Genomic DNA, 23,358 nt, shown 5'->3' on the forward strand with positions numbered 1-23,358 from the left:
CCGACTAGAGAGGGGGCAAAACTTAACCTCCTCTTGGGAAATAAGGAAGGGCAGGTTGTCAGAAGTGCTGGTGAGGGATCACTTTGGGACCAGTGACCATAATTCCATTAGCTTTAAGATAGCTATGGAGAATGATAGATCTGGCCCAAAAGTTAAAATTCTAAATTGGGGCAAGGCCAATTTTGATGGTATCAGATAGGAACTTTCAACGGTTAATTGGGGGAGTCTGTTGGCAGGCAAAGGGATGTCTAGTAAGTGGGAGGCTTTCAAAAGTGTGTTAAACAGGGTTCAGGCTAAGCACATTCCTTTTAGAGTGAAGGGCAAGGCTAGTAAAAGTAGGGAACCCTGAATGACTCAGGATATTGAGGCCCTGCTCAAAAAGGAAGAAGGAGGCATATGACATGCATAGGTAGCTGGGATCAGGTGGATCCCTTGAAGAGTCTAGAGGGTGTAGGAGTAGATTTAAGAAAGAAATCAGGAGGGCAAAAAGGGGACACAGGATTGCTTTGGCAGATAAAGCAAAGGAGAATCCAAAGAGCTTCTACAAATACATAAAGGGCAAAAGAGTAACAAGGGAGAGAGTAGGGCCTCTTAAGGATCAACAAGGTCATCTATGTGCGGATGCACAAGAGATGGGTGAGATCCTAAATGAATACTTTTCAACAGTATTTATTGTTGAGAAAAGCATGGATGTTAAGGAACTTGGGGAATTAAATAGTGATGTCTTGAGGAGTGTATATATTATAGAGAAGGAGGTGCTGGAAATCTTGAAGAGCATCAAGGTAGATAAATCCCCGGGACCTGATGAAGTGCATCCCAGGACATTGTGGGAGGCTAGGGAGGAAATTGTGGGTCCACCAGCAGAGATACTTGAATCATCGACAGCCACAGGTGAGGTGCCTGAAGACTGGAGGGAAGCAAATGTTGTGCCTTTGTTTAAGAAGGGCTGCAGGGAAAAGCCTGGGAACTACAAACTGGTGAGCCTAATGTCTGTAGTGGGTAAGTTGTTGGAAGGTTTTCTGAAAGACAGGATCTACAGGCATTTAGTGATGCAAGGACTGATTAGGGACAGTCAGCATGGCTTCGTGAGTGGAAAATCATGTCTCACGAATTTGGTTGAGTTTATTGAAGGGTTAACCAAGAAGGTAGATGAGGGCAGTGCAGTCAACGTTGTCTACCTGGACTTCAGCAAGGCCTTCGACAAGGTACCGCGTGGTAGGTTGTTGCATAAGGTTAAATCTCATGGGATCCAGGGTGAGGTAGCCAATTGGATACAAAATTGGCTTGATGACAGAAAACAGAGGGTGGTTGTAGAGGGTTGTTTTTCAAACTGGAGGTCTGTGACCAGTGGTGTGCCTCAGGTATCGGTGCTGGGTCCATTGTTAATTGTTATTTATATTAATGATTTGAATGAGAATTTATGGGGTATGGTTAATAAGTTTGCAGATGACACCAAGATTGGTGGCAGAGTGGACAGTGAAGAAGGTTATCTGGGATTGCAATGGGATCTTAATCAATTAGGCCAGTGGGCCGATGAATGGCAGATGGAGTTTAATTTACATAAATGTGAGGTGATGCATTTTGGTAGATCGAACCAGGGCAGGACCTATTCAGTTAATAGTAGGGCATTGAGGAGAGTTATAGAACAAAGGGATCTTGGAGTACAGGTTCATGGCTCCTTGAAATTGGAGTCACAGGTGGACAGGATGGTGAAGAAGGCATTGGCATGCTTGGTTTCATTGGTCAGAACATTGAATACAGGAGTTGGGACTTCTTGTTGAAGTTGTAAAAGACATTAGTAAGGTCACACTTGAAACACCGTGTACAGTTCTGGTCACCCACTTATAGAAAGGATCCAATTAAACTAGAAAGAGTGCAGAAAAGATTTATTAGGATGCTACTGGGAATTGATGGTTTGAGTTATAAGAAGAGGCGGGATAGACTGGGATTTTTTCCCCTGGAGCGTCGGGGGCTTAGGGATGATCTTACAGAGGTCTATAAAATAATGATGGGCATCTAAAACTAGAGGGCATAGGTTTAAGGTGAGAGGGAAGATATACAAAAGGGTCCAGAGGGGCAATTATTTCACACACAGGGTGGTGAGTGTCTGGAACAAGCTGCCAGTGATAGTAAGAGAGGCAGGTACAATTGTGTCTTTTGAAAAGCATTTAGACAATTACATGGGTAAGATGGTATAGAGGGATATGAACCAAATGCGGGCAATTGTGACTAGCTTAGTGGTAAAAATTGGGCAGCATAGACAAGTTGGGCCGAAGGGCATGTTTCCATGCTGTAAACCTCTATGACTCTATTCTTTGCACTGCTACAAAACATATAGAGAATTCCAAATAATAAAGTAGTACTGTCTGAGAAGCTGCAAAGTGGTTAGCTAAATAGCAGACATGTACCTAAATATATATAAAGGATAATATGTGAAAACTGCTTTGTTGCAACCTTACCTTTATTCTGCCTGTTGGAGGCCAAGGGTCCCATACTCTGGCAAGCCACAAGTGGGAACTGTTCAACTAATAATAAGACCACTTCACATATCGGAAGAGTAATTGAGCCAATTTACCCACCTGGCAACACTCAATGTATTAAGTAGAAATAAACCTCGATCTTCTATACCATGTGGTATTATGGGTGTATGTCAAAGTGAAGGTAAATAATGAATGACTGAAACAAAAAGAAAAATTCTGGAAAATCTCAGCAGGTCTGACAGCATCTGTGGAGAGAGAATGGAGACAACGTTTTGAGTCTAGATGACCCTTTGTCAGAAAATCTGTTTTTGTTTCAGATTCCAGCATCTGCAGTATTTTGCTTTTATCTTAATGAATGACCAAAGTTGTTTATACAAGATCAGTGGAAAGCACCATCCAAGCTTCAGTTGATCCTAACAATTGTATTGCGCAGTTCCAATGAAAAGAATCATTCCAATTGTAGCTCCAATTTACAGCTAGCAAAGAACTTCAACTCCAATGGGAGGCAGCAGATGTTACCCTGAGCTCAAATTCTCTTCCCTTAGGGCTTTAGGGTCATTAAGGCAAGTGAGCTGGACAATAGCGTCCAGGACTTAGTAATTATATTAAAATAAATGAATGAACATTTAAATCATCCTTGTGCCCAGGCTGATTTCGCCGGAATCACGGGGCCGGTAACATCACGGGAGGTGAGAAACCAGGCGCGAACTCAGTTTTTCTCCTCTCACCCGATTTCACCAGCTCACCACGCCAATTGCCTTTGATCCTTTATACATGTAACATTTTTGGATGGCTGGAACCTATCCACTTGACTCCCATTGGAAAGTATATTTGTTGTTTGCAATTTTGCCATTTGCGAATGGCAGGACTTTGCAGTATACCTGAATTAAAGTACAAACATTGCTTTTGTTATATCTCCCATGCTACTCTAAACACAGAGCCAACAGGTATTTTCAATATTTTATCTTAAAAAATGTCCTTAATGTTTGCATAATAAATTCAAATTATTTTGAAATATGTAACTTGCTTGTTTTAACTTTGCATTAATAAAAGGATAATCCAACAGAGTTCAATCTATTTTGAAAATATGCTTGTAGTTATCTTGGGAGTTCATGGAGTCGATTGCATAAGAGTCCAAAAATCTACTGAGATCGAATCGCAGGATTCACAAAGGCATATCTAACAGTGCCAAGGAATACAACAAGAAAAGGAATTTTTGTGCTTCTCATTTCCTTCTTTCTGCCTTATTAGCAATCATTATTGATTGTCGGTGCTTATATCTCTGACTTAAATAATTCACTTATAAAGATGGATGAATGTTGGTAGTTTTGTTATATACTACCTCAAAGATATCAATTCCAACGATTTTTTGATGTGAGCACAAATCTACCTCATGATCCAAATTCCAAGGACATGATTTTCAATTTCATATCGTTTGTGCTTAGAGCCACTGGCCATTGTGTTCGGGCTCCTTCTTTGCTCAAGTCATTTCCCAGGAAGCTGGAGCAGAGTCGGTGGGGCCACTCACCCTAAAGTGTGCATAACCAATTAACGATAGACAAAGGCCGAACATCAGAGGCCAACTCAAATTTTCCAGTTGACCTGCAAGCTCCCTAGATCAGCTGCTTGGAAATGGTCTTTTCATGGTAGACCAGGGTGTCACCTCTCCAGGCAGGAGTTGAGATCATCCATCAGTTGCTGCAACCGCCCCACCTCACCCCTGCCCCCCCACCTCACCCCTGCCCCCCCACCTCACCCCTGCCCCCCCACCTCACCCCTGCCCCCCCACCTCACCCCTGCCCCCCCACCTCACCCCTGCCCCCCCACCTCACCCCTGCCCCCCCACCTCACCCCTGCCCCCACCTCACCCCTGCCCCTTCCTTCTCCATCCACAATGGGAGGCCTGGCTGCTGAGGGAAATCTTAACTAAAAAACTAAAAGATGGCAAGTTGCACCTTCTTCTGAACTGGAAGGGCTCTTTTTTGGCCCTCCAGCTTTGAGAGCCCACCTAATATCCTCAATTGGATGGCTGCTCCACCCCCAGTAATTAGCCAGTAATTGGCTAATTCAGGGAAAATCACTGCTAGGGTGACTGTTTCCCACAAAGTGCAGATCAGGTTGTAAGCCCCATTTGACAGCAATGTTATGTCCTGATACAAAGGGCAAAGTCCTGCTCCATCTTTCCAATTTAGTTATGGCTAGATGTTTTGTGACATGCAGCTACATTTGGCAGATACAGCCAATCAGGGTTGCTGGCTGTTGTTCATCCTGGCATGTCTTCTTTCATGCACTGCCATTGAAAGCATAATATACTGTGATTGGAGTGCTTCTGAACAAGCATCCGATATTACAGTTAATCAGGCATTCATGTAATCTGCTGGTGCCATCAGGTTTACTTCTTTCTGCAGATCTGTTTAGCAGTGGGTGGACACAGAGTACCTCTCCTGCTGTCTGACCTGGTAGTTATCCCTCCTTTCATCCATCTCTTCATCAAATTGGGAGATTTTTAGTAGAAAACCTACTGATATCATTGATGGGGCAAGGTACAAAAAAGTTAGAACTGTCGGCAAAAAGATTTACAACAGCCTGTAGAAAGGAAACCAAGCTGCATAAATGGTATTGAAAGTGTTGAATCAAATCAGGTTACAGTACCTCTTACATGATTGTTCATGGTCATAAATATAATTCCACATCCTCAGCACTTAAACACCGAGGTGATAGATATTTGATGCACTGATGAAATTTCCATCTCCTTCAGGAAAGTTATTCCTGCCCTGATTTCTGCCTCCTGCATCAGACAATGCATTAATTTCACAAAGTGGCCAGAGGTTTCCATCCATTTTTCCAATTGGGTTCACTTGATGTACACCCGAAAATTATAAATCCGATCAGGGAATCGAGGCTCATACGGACTCAGCTAGAATAATACATGTATTTAATTGCTGTATCACTTTAGACTTAGCAGCTTTTCAGTGTAATTACTTTTCTATATTACAAATATTGTACATGAACTTAACAGTGTGATAAAGTTATCCTATTTCACTCTGATCTATCCTGCTTTTTTGTCAAACCATTACTCTCTCTTTTTCACTCAGACTGTTTCCCCAGCACAGGTCTCACCTCCACTTCCTTAAGTCCCAAGGATGACACCTGTTTCGCCTTCCCCCACCTGATCTGGCTGGATTACTTAACACACTGTCAGAGGAGGCAGTGGTGAAGTGGTCATTGGACTAGTAATTGAGACACCAGGAGTAATGATCTGGGAACCCGGATTTGAATACCATCATGGCAGGTAGTGAAATTTGAATTCAATAAAAATCTGAAATTAAAAGTCGAATGATGACCATTAAACTATTGCTGATTGTTGTTAAAAACCACCTGGTGGTTCACTTCTGCTGTCAAAGAACAAAGAACAATACAGCACAGGAACAGGCCCTTCGGCCCTCCAAGCCCATGTCGTTCCCTGGTCCAAACTAGACCATTCTTTTGCATCCCTCCATTCCCACTCCGTTCATATGGCTATCTAGATAAGTCTTAAACGTTCCCAGTGTCCCCGCCTCCACCACCTTGCCTGGCAGTGCATTCCAGGCCCCCACCACCCTCTGTGTAAAATATGTCCTTCTGATATCTGTGTTAAACCTCCCCCCCTTCACCTTGAACCTATGACCCCTTGTGAACGTCACCACCGACCTGGGGAAAAGCTTCCCACCGTTCACCCTATCTATGCCTTTCATAATTTTATACACCTCTGTTAAGTCTCCCCTCATCCTCCGTCTTTCCAGGGAGAACAACCCCAGTTTACCCAATCTCTCCTCATAACTAAGCCCCTCCATACCAGGCAACATCCTGGTAAACCTCCTCTGTACTCTCTCCAAAACCTCCACGTCCTTCTGGTAGTGTGGCGACCAGAACTGGACGCAGTATTCCAAATGCGGCCGAACCAACGTTCTATACATCTGCAACATCAGACCCCAACTTTTATACTCTATGCCCCGTCTTATAAAGGCAAGCATCCATATGCCTTCTTCACTACCTTCTCCACCTGTGACGTCACCTTCAAGGATCTGTGGACTTGCACACCCAGGTCCCTCTGCGTATCTACACTCTTTATGGTTCTGCCATTTATCGTATAGCTCCTCCCTACATTATTTCTACCAAAATGCATCACTTTGCATTTATCTGGATTGAACTCCATCTGCCATTTCTTTGCCCAAATTTCCAGCCTATCTATATCCTTCTGTAGCTTCTGACAATGCTCCTTACTATCTGCAAGTCCTGCCAATTTTGTGTCGTCCGCAAACTTACTGATCACCCCAGTTACACCTTCTTCCAGATCGTTTATATAAATCACAAACAGCAGAGGTCCCAATACAGAGCCCTGCGGAACACCACTAGTCACTGGCCTCCAGCCGGAAAAAGACCCTCCCACTACCACCCTCTGTCTTCTGTGACCAAGCCAGTTCTCCACCCATCTAGCCACCTCCCCCTTTATCCCATGAGATCCAACCTTTTTCACCAGCCTACCATGAGGGACTTTGTCAAACGCTTTACTAAAGTCCATATAGACGACATCCACGGCCCTTCCCTCGTCAACCATTTTGGTCACTTCTTCAAAAAGCTCCACCAGGTTAGTGAGGCATGACCTCCCTCTCACAAAACCATGCTGACTATCGTTAATGAGTTTATTCCATTCTAAATGCGCATACATCCTATCCCTAAGAATCTTCTCCAACAACTTCCCCACCACGGACGTCAAGCTCACCGGCCTATAATTACCCGGGTTATCCTTCCTACCCTTCTTAAATAACGGGACCACATTAGCTATCCTCCAATCCTCTGGGACCTCACCTGCGTCCAGTGACAAGACAAAGATTTGCGTCAGAGGCCCAGTGATTTCATCTCTCGTCTCCCTGAGCAGCCTTGGATAGATTCCATCAGGCCCTGGGGATTTGTCAGTCTTTATATTCTCTAACAAACCTAACACTTCCTCCCTTGTAATGGAGATTTTCTCCAACGGTTCAACACTCCCCTCCGAGACACTCCCAGTCAACACATCCCCCTCCTTTGTGAATACCGACGCAAAGTATTCATTTAGGATCTCCCCTACTTCTTTGGGCTCCAAGCATAATTCCCCACTTTTGTCCCTGAGAGGTCCGATTTTTTCCCTGACAACCCTTTTGTTCCTAACGTATGAATAAAATGCCTTGGGATTCTCCTTAATCCTGTCTGCCAAGGACATTTCGTGACCCCTTTTTGCCCTTCTAATTCCCCGTTTGAGTTCTTTCCTACTTTCTTTGTACTCCTCCAGAGCTCCCTCCGTTTTTAGCTGCCTGGACCTAACATACGCCTCTCTTTTCTTTTTGACCAGTCCCTCAATTTCCCAGATTATCCACGGTTCTCGAATCCTACCCTTCCTATCCTTCTTTTTTACAGGCACATGCCTGTCCTGCAGCCCTAACAACTCCCACATGCCAGATGTGGATTTACCCTCAAACAGCCTCTCCCAATCAACAGCTGCCAATTTCTGCCTAATCCCACTAAAGTTAGCCTTCCCCCAATCCAACACCTTACCCTTGGGACACCACTCATCCTTTTCCATCACTACCCTAAAGCTAACAGAATTGTGGTCACTATTTGCTACATGTTCCCCTACCGAAACTTTGAAGACCTGACCGGGCTCATTCCCCAGTACTAGGTCCAGTATAGCCCCCTCTCTAGTCGGGCTATCTACATATTGTTCCAAAGAACCCTCCTGTACGCATTTTACAAATTCCTCCCCATTCAGAGTCCCAGCTCTCAGCGATTTCCAGTCTATACCAGGGAAATTGAAGTCTCCCACGACAACAACCCTATTTTTCCTGCACCTATCCAGTATCTCCTGACATATCCGTTCTTCCACTTCCTTTGGGCTGTTGGGGGGCCTGTAGTATACCCCCAACATAGTGACTGCGCCCTTCCTGTTTCTAAGCTCCACCCAGAGTGACTCGTTACACGACCCCTCTGAATTGTCCTCCCTCTGCACCGCTGTAATATGCTCTCCAACTAATACTGCTACTCCCCCACCTCTTTTGGCCCCTCCTCTGTCTCGCCTAAAACACTTGTACCCCAGAATATTCAGCTGCCAGTCCTGTCCCTCTTTCAACCAAGTCTCTGTCACCGCAACCACATCCAAATTCCTCGTGAGCATTAAGGCCCTAAGTTCGTCTGTCTTACCTGCTACGCTCCTTGCATTGAAGTATAAGCACTCCAGACCTCCAGGCCCAGTGAGGTCATCCTCCCCCAGAGTGCTCTTCTTTTTTGCCAGCCTTGTCCCAGCCCCAAGCTCGTCCCCAGCCTCTACACTTGTAGACCTAATATTTTGATCCCCACCCCCCTGCCATACTAGTTTAAACCCCCCCGAACTGCACTAGCAAAACTCCCAGCCAGGATATTCGTGCCCTTCCAACTTAGTTGTGACCCGTCCTTCTTGTACAGGTGCCATCCTCTCCTGAAAACTTCCCATTGATCTAGGAAAATGAAGCCCTCCCTCCTGGACCAGTCCTTTAGCCAAGCATTTAATTGTACTAACTCCCTATTCTTAGCCTTACTGGCACGAGGCATTGGGGCAGCCCAGAGATGGCCACCCTGGAGGCCCTACTTTTTAGTCTATTTCCCAACTCCCTGAATTGCTCTCGTAGGATCCCCCTGCTCTTCCTATCTACGTCATTTGCAGCAATGTGTACAATGACATCCGTTTCTTTATCTTCCCCTTTTAATATGCCTCCTATCCGCTCGGTGACATCCATTACCCCAGCACCAGGTAGGCAGACTACCATCCTGGAGTCCCGTTCGCACCCACAGAATCGCCTGTCCGTGCCTCTAACCGACGCATCCCCCACCACTATTGCTCTCCTAACCCCTCTCTTTCCTTTCCGGGCCACAGAGCCTGACTCTGTGCCAGTGACCTGGTCACTGTGGCTTACCCCTGGAGAGTCATCCTCCTCCACACTATCCAAAACAATATACTTGTTTTGGAGTGGGACAACCACAGATGACCCCTCCACTAATTGCTCACTCCCCTCCCCTCTCACACCTGTCGCCGAGCCCTTCCTATTATGAGAGGCAGCCACTGGAGTACTCTCTGGTACGTTACCCTTCTGACCTTTACTCCTCCTAACTGTGACCCACGTGTCTTCCTCCCGATGCCCCGGTGTAACTAGTTCCCTATAACTCATGTCAATTACTCTCTCATTCTCCCTGACTAGACCAAGGTCAGCAATCTGCAGTTCCAGTTCAGTGACACGGTCCCTCAGGAGCTGCAGTTCCACGCACCTGGCGCAAATGTGGTCCTCCGGGAGGCTAGGTGTTTCCAGGAACTCCCACATCCCACACCAGAAGCACCGAACTGGCCTATCACTCATAGTTACCCTTATCCTATATAGGTTTGGATAAAAATAACTTACCTTGCCTCGCGCTTTCTGCCTAAGCCCTGTGAGCCAAAGCCCTGACAGCTTTCACTCTGCTTCCCACTCACTCAAGCCCTGTGAGCCAAAGCCCTGACAGCTTTCACTCTGCTTCCCACTCACTCAAGCCCTGTGAGCCAAAGCCCTGACAGTTTTCACTCTGCTTCCCACTCCCTCCACTGCCCGCTCCTGACGCTGCCCGCTGTATACTGCAGCCTACCTTTGATACTTCGCGCACTTAAAAAACCCTTCCCAGACTCCTTAGCAGCCCACTTCCAGTTATCACTTTAAACTTAAGAAAAATACTACTACAAAAGTAAAGGCCAAAACAAGACACACACACTAACTGACTAATTAAATAAATAATTTAATCAATCTCTCACCAGCCCTCCTGCCCTTATCTGGCCTACATGTAATTCCAGATCCATAGCAACGCGGTTGACTCTTTTTTATTGATTTACAGGATATGGACATTGCTGGCTAGACCAACATTTATTGTCCATCGCTAGTTGCCCTTCAGAAGGTGGTGGTGAGCTGCTTTCTTGAACTGCTGTAGTCTCTGAAGTGCCTGTGCTGTTAGGGAGGGAGTTCCAGGATTTTGACCCAACAACAGTGAAGGAATGGCAATATATTTCCAAGTCAGGGTGATTAGTGACGTGAAGAGGAACCTCCAGGTGGTGATGATGTTCCCAGGAATCTGCTGCTCTTGTCCTTCTAGATAGTAGAGACCGTGGGTTTAGAAGGTGTTGCCTAAGGAACCTAAGGAACCTTGGTGAGTTTCTGCAGTGCATCTCGTAGATGGTACACATGGCTACCACTGTTGGTCGGTGTGGTGGAGGGAGTGAATGTTTGTGGAAGGGGCAACAATCAAGCAGTTTGCATTATCCTAGATGGTGTAAAGCTTCATGTTATTGGAGCTGCACTCAATCAGGCAAGCGGAGATATTCCATTACACTCCTGATTTGTCCCTTGTAGATGGTGGACAGGCTCTGCGGAGTCAGGAGGTGAGTTACTTGCTGCAGGATTCCTCATCTTTGGCCTGCTCTGGTAATCACAGAATTTCTAGTTCAGATTTTGGTCAATGGTAACCCCCAGGATGATGTTAGTGGGGGTTTCAGCGATGATAACGTCATTGAATGTAAATGGGTGATGATTAGATCCTCTCTTGTTGGAGATGGTCATTGCCTGGTACTTGTGTGGCATGAATGTTACTTGCCACTTGTCAGCCCAAGCCTGGATATTGTCCAGATCTTGCTGAATTTTGGCATGGACTGCTTCAGTATCTGAGGAGTGGCAAATGGCGCTGAACATTGCACGGTCTTCAGCGAACTTCCCCTATTCTGATCTTATGATCGAAGAAAGATCGATGATGAAGCAGTTGAAGATGGTTGGGCCTAGGATGCTACCATGAGGAACTCCTGCAGTGATGTCCTGGAGCTGAGATGATTGACCTCCAACAACCACAGCCATCTTCCTTTGGGCCAGGTGTGACTCCAACCAATGGAGGGTTTCCCCCCTGATTCCCATTGACTCCAGTTTTGCGAGAGCTCCTTGATGCCTTACTTGGTCAAGTGCTGCCTGATGTCAAGGGCAGACATTCCCATCTCACCTCTGGCGTTCAGCTTTGGTCCATGTATGAATCAAGGCTGTAATGAGGTCAAGAAATAAGTAACCCTGGCAGAACCCAAACTGAGCATCCATGAGCAGGTTATTGTGAAGTAAGTGCCACTTCACAGTGCTGTTGATGATTCCTTCCATAACTTTATTGATGATCGAGAGTGGATTGATGAGGTGATAATTACCCGGTAGGATTTGTCCCGTTTCTTGCATACAGGACATACTTGGACAAGTCTGCTCTTGAGCCACAGTATTTATATGGCTAGTCCAGTTCAGTTTTTGGTCAAATGGTAGCCCCCAGGATGTTGACAGTGGGGGATTCAACAATGGTAATGCGATTGAATGTCAAGGGCTGATGGTTAGATTCGCGTTGGAGATGGTCATCGCCTGGCACTTGTATGTCGCGAATGTTACTTTCCACTTGTCAGCCCAAGCCTGGATATTGTCCAGGTCTTGCTGCATTTGGTCATGCACTGCTTCAGTATTTGAGGAGTTGTGAATGGTGCTGAACATTGTGTATTCATCAGTGAAAATCCCCACTACTGACCCTGAGATGGAAGGAAGGTTATTGATTTGATGAAGCAGCTGAAGATTATTGGGCCGAGGACACTATCCTGAGTAACTCCTGCAGTAATGCCATGGTTCTGAGTGATTGATCTCCAACAACCACAATCATTTCCTTTGTAGGTAAGACTCCAACCAGTGATGAGTTTTCTGCCTGATTCCCATCGGCCTCCCATTGACCAGCAGCTCTCCTTGGCCTGGCTTCTGCCCTTGGGCTCCGTGATCCTGGGGAAGGCCCGCCACTGGTCTGTCAAATGCTTGAATGGTACTAAGATGCAGTGGGCTTTCTCATCTGCTTTGCAGCCGGTGGCCAAGACCCCCATTGCCTCCACAAGGTTCTGGACAGTATTCCCTTATGTAACTTGGTGTCATATTCTGTTTTATATTATTTCTGAAAACACCTTCAGATGTTTTATTATGTTAAAGCCACTACACAATTTTTTGCAATTGGACATAGCAGATAAATTTCCATGATCTGTGGTCGTGGCAATAGCTCAGCTTATGGAGCGAGGGCAGCTCGTTCTTGTGCACGGGTCTTCAGCACTACACTGGGAAATTGTCAGGATTCATAGATATCGCGATGTCCAGTGCATTCAATGGTTTCTTAATGTCACAAACAGTGAACCAAATCAGGAATTCAGCCATTACAAAATGTATATTTAAAAGCAAGGGCCTCTTGGAATTAAGCATATTTCAGATAACACAAAGTAATTTCAAGACATAAAATAAATATACTTACAAAGGTTAACATATATGTTGACAGAAATCTGTGTACATTGTAGTTGTGATAATTTAGAAATATATAGAAAAGTTGACTCTTTATAAAATGGTAATTTCTATCTGAAGGATAATGCATTTTAAAGTGAAAAGTCAATTCACTTTTTGAAAAATCAGGAAATGTAATTCAGTTAAAAAAGAAATGGCATTAGTGAATATTTTAAAAAATAATTTCTGCTTGAGTTTCATCTGATGAGAACAACACCAGGCATTTACATATGTCTTTAAAATCCAGACACTAAAGTATTGTCGAATTGTCAGCCAACATTTGAATACAAATGTATGTTTTTCAATTTAAGAACCAGGAATATAATGAACTAACCATCAGAATTATCTTGCAAGCAGTTTTATGGGCAGATTCAGATGGTCTAATTTTGGACTCTATTGTAATTATTCTCTTCAAATGTCAAATTTGAAAGTCAATCAACCTTTTCAATTGACGTTCAAAATTCTAAAAGTCACAAGCAATTTTCCATTTCAAACTTTTTGATTTGAAAACAAATTAATTTTTTTTACAATGTTCTCCCTTTTTTCACTGCAAAAGGCATTAATTCTGCTTGAAGTACATCTCCACAGGTGGTGGCTGCTTATCATAACCATTCTGCAGGTATAAATTTGGAGATTAGGGATTAACTATTTGACCTTGGGGATTGGGCATCCCAGTTCAACCTTTCCTTGCATAAATACCATGCAGGTCTACTACTGATCACCAGCAGCCATTCAAAAACAGACATTATTCCATCTTTAGACCTTCCAGCATATCTTCACCACAAGTTCTCTAATATTGCACTGTGCTTAAATGGTGCTGCATCTAGCAACTGAAGTCCCGAATTCTTAGGCACTAAAGAGTTTCCATGGTGGCCAAGGTTTAGGCTGAAATTTTAGCCTTTGTTAAATGCAGGATGCCATTTTGGTTAAGATTGCTCTGGGAGTGACTGTAAGATAGTTAAGCAACTGATTGCTACTAAAATTATCTGCCAGTGTTTATTAAAAAAGCTGTGCCATATTTTGGTGGATAGTGCTTGAACTAACACCCACTCCTAACAGCTATGAGCTGACTGGGAGTAAACAAGTGGTTGCTAAGGATATTGAGAACTAATTAAAGTGTATAACCTTTCACTGTTCACTTGCTGGATGTTTAAGGAAGACATTTGAAATGTATTGGCAGTCTTTCCGAGACACTTTGTCAATAATTCACCAACACTCATCAACATTTATTTCAGATATTCTGTGAGGATCTAATAAGAATGTGTGCTGTGGTACTCCATCCTATTGGACACTTTATAAGAAACATCATGAGAAAAGGAGTGTTTGGGCCACCGGGGTCTTGTAAGGGTCTGAAGGAGTATTGGGGAGACTAGAGGGGAGGAAATGGTGAAATGAAGATCAGCAGAGCAACATAAGCTGTTGTAGGCGTGATGGACAAGAGAGCCCTCCCCGAAGTGTAGGACATCCGTCCTCTGTGCTACCTTCTCTGTCTGGATCACCAGTGCCATGTTCAAGCATTTGTTCGAGCAATTTTACCTCCTCCCAGTCAATCCCTCAGCCATCCTGAAACCTGCCACTGTAGGTTAGTCAACATAGTCCAGACCTTTAGTGGAAGCCCAAGATACTCTTTCATGAAAATTCAGCATATTCAGTCCCAAATTCAGCATATTCAGTCCCAAATTCAGCATATTCAGTACCAAAAGTGCAAGTGAACAGTTTTGGTCATAATTGCTGCTTACTGTAATTTGACAGTTCAAATTACAGTAAGCAGCAACTACGACCAAAATTGCTGGCTAAAACCAGACTTTCAAACCGATATGTCATATCAACACAGCACAGCACATCAACACAGTTTCTATTTTCACACTTTCATCAAAACAACTCTCCTGAGTCTGTAGACGGTGAAATTCTCTGGACAATTTTTTGAAGTTATTGGCTTAGCTCAGTCTCTCCTCAATCTCAACAAAGATCTCCACCTAAATAAGACACTAGAGTTAAGGTAAATGCTTGCACTGGCTCTTCTGATGCCTGTATGTTAGACATAGGATAAACTTATGCCCTCAGACTCTCTCTTTTCCAGTGCCTGGATCACTAGCTCATTCCGGTGAATTGAACTTTTCATTGCTGTTGAGACAGTTACATTCTCTTCAGTTTACCAAATGCTGACAATAGAATTCTATACACAACTGACCTTCTGCCATCTCTCTGACAGTACAAATATTATATAAGGCACTGGAATGGACTGTCAATGGTTGCTCTCAGCATAGTGTGGAATGTGGTTCCAGAGACCACAATACAATTTATTGATCTTTGCAGAGAAGCCATCTGAAATTCAGTCAGGGTTAAAATTTTCCTGAGATAGGAAACAGGAGTCGGGTCTGTTCCAGGTCCAGAAACTACCTTCGGTGGAAAACTGATTAAAGTTAAGATTTTCATGTGGGTGATTCCTTAGTGAACATGGAGATAATTTTTTTTCATTTAATGGTGGTAGGCTGGCTCGTGAAGCTAGAAGGTCGAACAGTGGCCTTTCAGCATCAGTGGTGTACCCAGCTCCAGTACAAGCACCCAGTTCCAGTATGGAGCACCTCAACAAGAAGATGCCTTCTCAAACTTTAAGTAAAACAGAAAAATCATCCATGGGGGGGATTTTACAGGTTGAATTTTGGCTGCACCTCCACTGGACAGGCACAGAAGGCATGTAGGCCTACCACTGAGTCCCAGCAGTCATGTAGGGAAACTAAAGGCCTCCTTTCTTCACTTTTAACAAAGCTGTTAATGAGTTAATTGTTTGCACAGCTTGTGGGGGCTGATGACCTCCCCAAGCCCCAAACCTGGTTTAGCTAAAATGGCAACCAGATCTGAGCTGGAATAGGATCCTTATGATGATGGCATAGCTAAGGTGACTTAGGATCAATTTGATGAACTCTTTGCAGAGGATGCTGAAGACGATAATTTTGATGTTTACTTTAAAACTGCTGGCATTTTCCGGCAACCCCATAGTGGGTATTCCAGTGGTGAAAGCGGCTCGCCATTGACCGTCGATGGGATCTTCCGGTCCCACTGAAGTCAATGGCCATTTGTGTTGCTTGTCAGCCATGTTGCCGGGGAACCCCATTGACTAATGCCTACCCACCTTCACCACCAGAAAACCCACTCAGGTGGGGCCAGAACATCCTGGCCTATAATTGTGGTTCAAACTATCCTCGTGGAGTTATTTAATTAAATAAAATGTGACACATTGATTTAATTTGAATCATCAGTGCTAAGAAATTTCTCACATTTCAAAATGGTGACCATCTATTCCAATATCAACAGTTCACATTTTATTTTTGACGATTAAGCTGGTTCCCCTCTTTGTAAGAGTTTTTCAAAGCTTCAGAGATGAACTTAACATACCCGGATCTGTAGTAGCTAATTGCTGATTTACCTACTGATTTTGTTCACAAGAATATGGAAGAGCTTTTCATTCTCGTCTCAACTTGAAGTATCTGACCTTTTTGCAAAACATTTGAAAACTCTCCAAGCTTTTATTACTAATGTCACATTTTGATGTTCATTGATTTGTCTCAATCAGAGAGCAGACATCATCTCAAAAACTTGGTTATTATCTCTCTTAATGTGACTTGCCTTTAAGAACTGGTACCTGTTTATAGCATCTGTTTTAAACTGGAAATACCTGGAAGCTCCACCCTTGAAAGACAATGGGCAGAATTCTCCCGAAAACTAAGTGTCATAACAGTGAGAATAATGGAGTGATCCGTGCCGGGGGGATGGCTAGACATGCCGGTGAACCCGGCTTCAGAGCACCCAGGTGCAGCTTTGCAAGGGTGGCCCAATCTCACAGTGCAAAGGGAGCCCCCCTCCCCCCATGGATATTGGTACCTCACCCCACCCATCGGCAACATGTTCCCCCACTCCCTCTCCGGCATGGGTTGCCAGCATCGGGGCCCATGTGATGGGTCCTCCTGCCTGACCCATGACCTGCTGCTTTATCATGACCCTGACATGCTCCACATCATGCCTGCCTTCATGATCCACCCCTGCATGACACCTATCCATCAGAACACCCTACAATCCTCCTTGTCATAGCACCCCTGTCATAGCCTCCACTCAGGTCCCACTCTCGTGGCACTGCCTCGGCGCATTGGCATGCCCAACTGGCACATTGGTGGTGCCCCACTGGCACCACAGGGGTGCCTGGTAGCATTGCCAGGGTGTCTAGTGGGCACTACTAGTGTGCCAGGTGGGCCCCGCCAGGTGGGCACTGCCTGATGGGCACTGCCTGGCCATGCCCCCAACCGCTCAATGGCCCCTCAGCGCCCCCTGGCGTGACCATTGCATCATATCTTCACTCGTGGAGACCAGTAGTGATTCTTGCTGTTATCACACTGCACCCAAAGGCCAGTGAATTCTGTGCACTGGGATTTGAACGGGTCATGCATATTTAAATACTACTTTAAATAAATATGCTAATCAGACTTGTGCCCTTTCTGGGCAAATCTGGTTCACACCATTAGGAAGGGGCCAGGAGATTCGCAAACTATTTGCCACTGGATGCAAAATGGATTTTTAGGCCCACACGCCATTCTCCAGAAGCGGCATGATCTGCTAATGGCATGGCGAGGTCAGAGAATCGCCCTAAGTATTTCTACCACCCATCCAGAGCGATAATGACAGCAAAGCAACAATAGCTCCAAAGAAACTGAATGCTGGGTGCAACATCCATGAAATAAAATATGAAATATAACAGTTAACAGAGGACATGATAATCAAAAATGATTCACAACTTATTTTCTCTTGAGCATCAGACATTTGCTCTTAGACATTAATCCTGGCATTAAAATCTAAAGTATTTTTCCAGTAGAATTTGCTGCAATTAGTTTGAATTTAGCAACCAAATGGATTTTGATCCACTGATATGAAGGAGCAGTGATATAATTCCAAATCAGGATGGTGTGTGACTTAGAGGGGAACTTGCAGGTGGTGGTGTTCTCATGCATCTGCTGTCCTTGTCCCTCTTAGGGGTAGAGGTCGTGGGTTTGGAAGTTGCTTTCAAAGGAGCCTTGGTGAGTTGCTACAATGCATGTTGTGGGTGGTACAACCAATGCCACTGTGCATCAGTGGTGGAAGGAGTTAATGTTAAAGATGGTGGAAAGGATGTCACTCCATCATGAGGGTGCTAGTTCCAGGTCTTGACCCTGCACAGTGTGCTTTAGACATGTCCATCGCTGTGGTGAACCATCGTTGGTTCCCACTAGATAGCACTGAGCCAGGGTCTGGCCAGTACTACAAGTATGTATATATGTTGCTGTTGGGGTTAGGGATGGGTTGTTCTACTTGTTGCTGTTGGGGTTAGGGTTGGGCTGTTACACCTTTATTATAGTTATTGTGGTACATCCCAGTCGGGCTCCGCCTCCTGGGAGAGGTATAAAGGTCTCTGCTCTGTCTGGGACCCCTCAGTCTGGGATCGTGTATATAATTAGTAGCTGCCTTGTTACAGCAAATAAAAGCCTTTATTTCCTGAGCGTCAAGACTCGTGTGTGATAACGCGCATCAATTTTATTTGCTGTAAATAAACTCTCGTCGAAGAAAAAAAAAAGAGAGTATGGAGCAGATACTGAAGCCTGAACGCCTTACACTAGATCCACATGCGGTGGGCGCCTCTAACACCTTCGACCACTGGTTGAAATGTTTTGAGGACTACCTGGCAGCCTCCGCAGCGGTCACCACAGATGATGACAGACTCCGGGTCCTCCATGCGAGGGTAAGCGACACCGTCTACCTCGCGATCCGTGCGGCCACCGACTACACAAAGGCCCTCGAGCTTCTTAAGAAGCGTTATATTAAACCGCCCAATGAAATACACGCTCGTTACCTCTTAGCCACTCGATGACGGCAGTCCGGCGAAACGATGGAGGAATATGCGAACGAGCTCCTACAGCTAGCCAGGGGCTGTAACTGCAAAGCAGTGTCGGCAGAGCAGAATATGAACGACCTCGCTCGAGATGCGTTTGTGGCGGGAGTCGGATCATCGTACATCCGACTCAAACTACTGGAGAAAGGTAACCTTGACCTCACCCAGGCAATAGAACTAGCGGAGATGCTGGAGACGGCCTCCAAAAGCCTAGTATTGTATCCTGAAGACCACGTGGAGACAACGTGGCAGGAGCAGTCGCCAATCCCTCCTCGTCCCTCGGGTTCGAAATGCTGCGTAATGGCGTGCTCACACTCGGGCCAGACGACGGCAGCAGCTCTGGGCGGCCCGCGGTGTTACTTCTGTGGGGGGGGGCGAAGCATACTCGGCAACGGTGTCCCGCTAAAGCTGTGTTGTGCTCCGCCTGCGGTAAGAAGGGGCACTATTCGAAAGTGTGCCGATCTAAATCTGCTTCTCGGAACAGCAGTGCGGCCTGCAATTCCTCAGAGCCCGGTTCTTCATCGTCGACATCGTCGAGGGTTTCGTCCACGTGCGAGGCCAGGACGACGCCATTACGGTCGACGGAGTCGGAGATGTGTGACCACCAGGGGTCGCTGAGTTTGGCGCCATCACCCACGTGCGACCTATGGAAGCGGCCATGTTGGTCGGCACCGACCACGAACGACCAGCAGGGGTCATCCTCGTCGATTTCAGCTGCCTGCAGTGGCGCTCATGAACCAATGGTGGCATCGATCATCCTGGACCAGGTCAAGCCTCATAGACTTGACAAGTCTATGATGGACATTCAGGTAAACGACCACTTGATTTATTGTCTGTTTGACAGCGGGAGCACTGAGAGTTTTATCCACCCAGACGCTGTGAAGCGGTGTGGACTCCGGATTCAACCTGTCAAACAGACAATTTCTATGGCGTCAAGGTCCCGGTCTGTCACTGTGCTAGGGAGTTGCGTGGTAACTTTAACGGTGCAAGGCACAGTTTACGAGCGTTTCAAGCTCCTGGTGTTGCCGCACCTTTGCGCGCCAATACTTCTCGGACTAAACTTCATGGTCCACCTGAGGAGTATAACCCGACAGTATGGTGGGCCACTCCCTTCGCTTTCAGTGGGAGAACAGCAGCCTCCAAATTGCCCAACGCGCCCCGCCTGTAGCCTCTCGACGCTGAAGATCACCACACCCTCCCTTTTCCAGAATCTTGTGCCAGGCTGCAAGCCCATTGCGACTAAGAGTAGGCGTTACAGCGCTGAGGATCGGATCTTCATTTGATCTGAAGTTCAGCGGCTCCTCAAGGAAAGGATCATACAACCTAGCGCTAGTCCGTGGAGAGCGCAGGTTGTGGTGGTCAAGAGTGGGAACAAACCCCGGATGGTCATTGACTATAGTCAAACCATTAATAGATACACGCAGCTGGATGCGTATCCCCTCCCGCGCATATCTGACATGGGCAATCAGATTGCGCAGTACAGGGTATTCTCCACGATAGAATTCAAGTCTGCCTACCACCAACTCCCCATTCGCCCAGAGGACCGACAATACACGGCTTTTGAGGCGGATGGTCGCTTGTATCACTTTCTCAGGGTTCCCTTTGGTGTCACCAATGGGGTCTCGGTCTTCCAGCGTGCTATGGACCGAATGGTGGACCAGAACGGGCTGCGGGCTACCTTCCCGTACCTGGATAACGTCACCATCTGCGGCCATGACCAGCAGGACCACGACACAAATCTCCTGAATTTCCTACGCACTGCATCTCGCCTGAACCTGACCTACAACAGGGAGAAGTGTGTGTTTCGTACGCGCTGTTTAGCCATCCTTGGATACGTGGTGGAAAACGGGGTCATTGGCCCTGATCCAGACCGTATGCGCCCCCTCTCTGAACTTCCCCTGCCCACTAGTGCAAAAGCACTGAGAAGATGCTTAGGCTTCTTCTCTTATTATGCACAGTGGGTTCCCAATTACGCGGACAAAGCCCGTCCGCTCATTAAGTCCACTTCTTTTCCCCTAACACCAGAGGCCCGATTGGCCTTTGATAAATTAAAAGCCGACATAGCGAAAGCTACGATGCACGCTGTTGATGAGTCCATCCCCTTTCAGGTGGAGAGCGATGCATCTGATTTCGCCCTGGCCGCCACACTTAACCAGGCGGGCAGGCCCGTCGCCTTTTTCTCCCGCACCCTCCAAGGTCCCGAAATTCGGCATTCAGCGGTGGAAAAGGAGGCCCAGGCCATTGTGGAGGCCGTCAGGCACTGGCGCCATTACTTGGCGGGAAAACGGTTCACCCTGATCACGGACCAGCGGTCCGTGGCGTTCATGTTTAATAACACGCTGAGGGGCAAGATCAAGAACGACAAGATCTTGCGGTGGAGAATTGAACTCTCCACCTATAACTATGACATCATGTATCGTCCAGGGAAACTCAATGAGCCCTCAGATGCCCTCTCACGTGGAACATGCGCCAGTATACAGGAGGACCGTTTGCAGGCTCTCCATAATGACCTATGCCATCCTGGGGTCACTCGGCTCTACCACTTTATAAAAGCCCGCAATCTGCCCTACTCGGTGGAGGACGTCAGGTCCATAACAAGAAGCTGTCGGGTATGCGCGGAATGCAAACCGCACTTTTACCGACCTGACCGGGCACAATTAGTCAAGGCCACTCGTCCCTTCGAGAGACTGTTTCGATTTTAAGGGCCCCCTTCCCTCAACAGATCGGAATGTGTACTTCCTCAACATCATTGACGAGTACTCTAGATTCCCTTTTGTTATTCCCTGCTCTGATACATCCGCTGCCACGGTTATCAAGGCATTCCGTGATCTTTTTACCCTGTTCGGGTACCCCAGCTACATTCACAGCGACAGGGGCTCGTCGTTCATGAGCGATGACTTGAGGCAATACCTGCTCTCATACGGGATTGCCTCTAGTAGAACCACGAGCTACAACCCTAGGGGTAACGGACAGGTGGAACGTGAGAATGCTACAGTCTGGAAGGCTGTCTTACTGGTGTTGAAGTCAAAAAGCCTTCCAGTCTCCCGTTGGCAAGAGGTGTTCCCTGATGCGCTCCACTCCATACGCTCACTCCTGTGTACGGCAATCAACGCTACTCCCCATGAGAGGATGTTTTCATTCCCTCGGAAGTCTTCCTCTGGGACCTCATTACCGTCTTGGTTGACGTACTCAGGACCTGTCCTCCTGCGGCGACATGTAAGGGCCCGCAAGTCCGACCCGTTGGTCAAACAGGTCCATCTCCTCCACGCCAACCCTCAGTATGCCTAGGTGGCATACCCTGACGGGCGAGAGGACACGGTCTCGATCCGAGACCTGGCGCCAGCAGGGGACGTGGAAACCCCTGTCGCTCCCATACCCCCTGTTACAAACCCCATAACTCTTGTTTCCCCTCCGGACACGGCGTGGGCAGCATCGGGACCATTACTTAACCCTTTTACTCCCGTGTACAGCTTGCCTGAGTCCAGAGGATGGTCGCCACTTCAGGGCGTGTCGGAACTCCATGGATTACCGTCACCTCAGGGTCAACCGGCCCGTGAGTCTGTGGAGGAACAGTTGGACATCGCCTTGGGGAGAACGCCACTGCAAGTGCCTACTCTGGTGTCATCGCCGGTATTGAGGAGGTCACAACGACCTGACCGTCTGAACTTATAGACTGATGACAAATTATTCTGTTTTTTTATACCCCGCCGGTCTTTGTCTTCAAAGGAGGGGTGAATGTGGTGAACCACCGTTGGTTCCCACTAGATAGTACTGAGCCAGGGTCTGGCCAGTACTACAAGTATGTATATATGTTGCTGTTGGGGTTAGGGATGGGTTGTTCTACTTGTTGCTGTTGGGGTTAGGGTTGGGCTGTTACACCTTGTATTATCGTTATTGTGGTACATCCCAGTCGGGCTCCGCTTCCTGGGAGAGGTATAAAGGTCTCTGCTCTGTCTGGGACCCCTCAGTCTGGGATCGTGTATATAATTAGTAGCTGCCTTGTTACAGCAAATAAAAGCCTTTATTTCCTGAGCATCAAGCCTCGTGTGTGATAACGCGCATCAATCGCTATTTTCAAAGTTTTAGCCAATTAAACGGGCTCACCATCTGTAATGGATTGAGGGCGATTCAATGCATCTTTAGCTATAAAGGCTTCATTCCCAACAGAGTATTTGTATACATCTACAACAAGGTAAGACTAGGCTACAAGTGTGACTGCTCTTCTGTGCTCCCAAGCTCCAACTGCCAGTCCGTCTTTGACCCATGGTCCACACCCTCCTGCCGAATGCCTCAGCTTCCTGCCGGAGCAATCTATAGGGTCGTCGCCGGTCACACGGCCCACAGAACATGCCCCCCCCCCTTTAAAGGTCATGCTGCTACACTGTCCAATCAGGAATGCTGAGTAGGCTCTTAATGCTAAAAAGCCAATGGGAGGCCCTGCAGCACTCAGAGATCTGCAGCCTTACCAGTCGAGATGGGAGTTGCCAATGTGAGGATGCTGACAAAAGCAAGTAAGTTTCTTTCCTTTTTATAAATTTCCATACCTGCCTGGCAATGATCATTCCAAGGGACAGAC

This window comes from Mustelus asterias, chromosome 11 (genome assembly GCF_964213995.1).
Source record: "Mustelus asterias chromosome 11, sMusAst1.hap1.1, whole genome shotgun sequence".
NCBI classification, from domain to species: Eukaryota; Metazoa; Chordata; class Chondrichthyes; order Carcharhiniformes; family Triakidae; genus Mustelus; species Mustelus asterias.